This window comes from Bacillus rossius, chromosome 1 (assembly GCF_032445375.1).
Source record: "Bacillus rossius redtenbacheri isolate Brsri chromosome 1, Brsri_v3, whole genome shotgun sequence".
In the NCBI taxonomy this organism is placed as follows: domain Eukaryota; kingdom Metazoa; phylum Arthropoda; class Insecta; order Phasmatodea; family Bacillidae; genus Bacillus; species Bacillus rossius.
In genome coordinates this window covers 243,291,702-243,295,228 of record NC_086330.1, presented here as the reverse complement: position 1 = coordinate 243,295,228, position 3,527 = coordinate 243,291,702, and positions in this window count along the sequence as shown.

Below are 3,527 nucleotides of genomic sequence, written 5' to 3'. Positions count from 1 at the left end.
TCTCGGCCCGGATCCCCAGCGAGGGCTGGGGCAGCTCCCTCTGCCAGTTCACCTGCATGATTCTGCCTTGACAAGGTGCTACGACATGTGTGTGGATTGTCGCGCGTGTTGTAGTGGTGTGGCTGTAAAATGTTACGTACCCCGGGGAAGGGAAAATTAATTAGGTGATGATGGATTTACGGAACTAGCTTTTTTTTTTTTTTTTTTTTTTTTAATTCAAAATCCCATGCCTTTCCGAAACGCGGCCGGCACTGGAGGTGAAGCCTGCCAGGCGGGTCTCGCCCTTCAGACATAGGGAGTCAGCCCTAACAACACAGGCAGTGAATCTCCCGGGAGCCAAAACCTACACCTGCGTGCTTCGGACCATTTTGAATTAGCTAGGAGAGAGAAAAATGCAGAGAATGTAAGAAATTTAATTTGCTATTATTAAGTGGTGAGCTATAAGTGTATTTTATTGTTATGATTCAAAATCCCCTGCCTTTCCGAAACGCGGCCGGCATTGGAGGTGAAACCTACCAGGCGGACCGCGCCCTTCAGACACAAGGAGTCAGCCCTAACATCACAGGCAGTGAACCCGAGGGGGCCGCACATACCTGCGTGCTTTGGACCATTTTGAATCGAAAGAAGTGGAGTTAATGATGCTGAAGTTATTTTGTAGCTTGTATTTATTTATTTTTATTGTTGTTATTATATATAGAAATTATAATTGTTTCACAATTCAAAATCCCATGCCTTTCCGAAACGCGGCCGGCACTGGAGGTGAAGCCTGCCAGGCGGGTCTCGCCCTTCAGGCATAGGGAGTCAGCCCTAACAACACAGGCAGTGAATCTCCCGGGAGCCAAAACCTACACCTGCGTGCTTCGGACCATTTTGAATTGTATAGGCCGTGTAAACTTTAAACTTTAAACTGTAGGCTCTGCGCGGTGTGAACACGCCCGGAGCTGGAATGCGACTGCCTTGGTGTCGGGAGAAAAAAACAGTTTTGTTTGGGGGCCCCCAGCGCCCCGACCAATCAGAGAGCTTCTAGGCCTGTGATTGGCCGGGGCCCCGAAAGCCCCCGCACGAGGTGTTCGGAGAGCTATTTTATGTAATTTAAAATTTATTGAAGACTTTTTTTAAAAACTGAATCCATGTCGCTTTCGTTTTGTAATAATTATTGTTTTAATTTAATCGAGGTTTTTTATGTTTTCGTTGCTCGGACGGGTCGTAAATCGCTATTGAATTTATCAGTGCGTTTTCGTGCTGTGGTAAATCTAGGTACATTTTATTATTATTCTTTGATATTATTTCGCGGATGTACGGAATTTTAAGTGCGTTGTGAATAGTTTCGTTACTCGTAAATCTGTTACAGTCTAAAATGGCCCTTAGGAAATTATTCTGTTTAACTTGTAGCCGATTTATATGGTGATTTGCAGCATAGCCCCAGACCTCGCAACCATATAGCAACTGCGGGCGTACAATTTGAGTGTAAAGTTGGAGTTTTTTCCTGCGTGGTAAATTAGGTGCTTTTAACATTGGGTACAGGCTTCTTAAGGATCCTGTTGCAATGTTTGTTGCTCGAGTAATGTGTTTGCTCCATAGTAATGTCCTGTCTAGCGTGAGTCCTAGATATTTTGCCTGTGAAACATTAGGAATAGGTTGGTGAAAAATTTCTAGTTCCCTGTCTGGTCTGCCTCTACGTTTTGAAATTACAAGCGTGGTTGATTTAGCTGCATTAATTTTAATTCGCCACCGAGTGTAGTATTGCTCAAGTGCAGTTAGCTGCCTTTGGACGCATACCATGGCATATCTTAGGTTACCAGATTGTTTAATTATGGCTGTATCATCCGCATACATCTGTACGTAGGCGTTTGCATGCGGTATGTCGGCTGTGTAAATATTATAGAAGAAAGGAGAGAGTGGGGAGCCTTGTGGCACTCCAGCTGTAAGTTCGCGAGTAGTCGATTTAGCCCCGTCCAGAGCAACATAAAAGTTACGACGCCATAGATAGTGGGCCACCAGGTATATATATGTGTCTGGAAAATTGAAGTTTATTAATTTTTGAATAAGACCCGGAATCCAGACTTTGTCGAATGCTTTTTCTGCGTCGAGCATTGTCATTACTGTGTAGGCTTTAGATGGGTTATTAAATCCGTCGGTAGCATCTTCAACGATTTTAATTAAGGGGTGGATTGTTGAGTGACCTTTCCTGAAACCAAACTGAATGTCTGGAATCACGTCGTGTTCCTCTGCGTGTGTTTGAAGGCGCGAGAGTAAGGCTTTTTCAAAAATTTTACTCATACTGTTTAGAAGACTTATAGGTCGCCTGTTTTCTGGGATGGCTGGGTTTTTCCCTGGTTTAGGAATTGTGATTATTTTTGCAAGTTTCCAGGAATCGGGGTAAGTTTTGTGTGTTAGTATTGCGTTGAATATCGCCAGTAAATATTCGAGTGCCTCTAGAGGGAGTTTTTTAAGTGTTTCGTAATTTATTGCGTCCGTGCCGCCTGATTTGTTGTTCGGACTGGCTTTAATTAGCTTTAAAAGTTCCCTTAACGTTATGGGTTCAGGAACAGACTGCGTGCCTGTTTGTAAAAAGTTATTTACCGCCTGTGTTGTTGTTAAAGTGAAGTTTCTGTCATTTACGTCTGTGTTCGGGGAGAATTGTTTCTCCAGTAGGTCTGCGACTGCGTTGGCCTTGTCTTCTGCGATGTATTTAGCCCCGGTGGCTGTTATAATAGCTGGGGTTGAAATAAATTTTTTGTTGCCGCGGAGCCTGCGAGATAGTTTCCACATTTCCTGCGGTTTTGTGGCTACTTCGTTTATTAAGTTTCCGAATTGATTTATTTTTTCCTGTTTTAATTTGCGCTGTACGAGATTATTCAGTCTGTTGTATTCGTTTCTGGCTTCTGTTGTGCGGAGCCTTTGTGCTCTGTTTCTGGCTTGCCGCCTAAGAGAAATGTAATAATCCAGATCGTGGTAGTGTGTTCGAGTGAACTGCCTTTTTGTTTCAAAGCGAGAGTGTTTTTTAATGGCATTTTTTACTGTGTCCGTGAAAAGTTTTACGTGTGGATTTATTTCCTCGGGTGAATTTATTTCGGGGGGCTGATTTAGGGTGTCTATAAGTTCTATCTTAAACCCGTCCCAATCTGTAATCTTTAGTTTATTATTAAAGAGTTGTATGTTGGATGTAGCATTAAAAGTTATTTGTGTTAGCACCGGTAAATGATCGGAGTTTAGTTCATCTAAGGTTTCTGTATTTATCTGAGCGTTTGGAATGTTGGTTAGGGCTATGTCTAAAATTTCTGGGGTGCCACCATTTACTGGATAGCATGTCGGGGAGTCAGGCGCAATAATGATGTAGTTTCCTGCAACCGCGTGGCCGTGTAGAATGTTCCCGTTGGCGTTTGTTTGGGTGCAGCCCCAGTCAGTGTGTTTGCTGTTTAAGTCTCCTGCTATAAAAAATTGATCTTCGACTTCCATTAATTTATTGAGGTCCTGTGGTGTGAGTGGGTCTTGTGGCGTCTTGTATACCGCGGACATGCAAACAT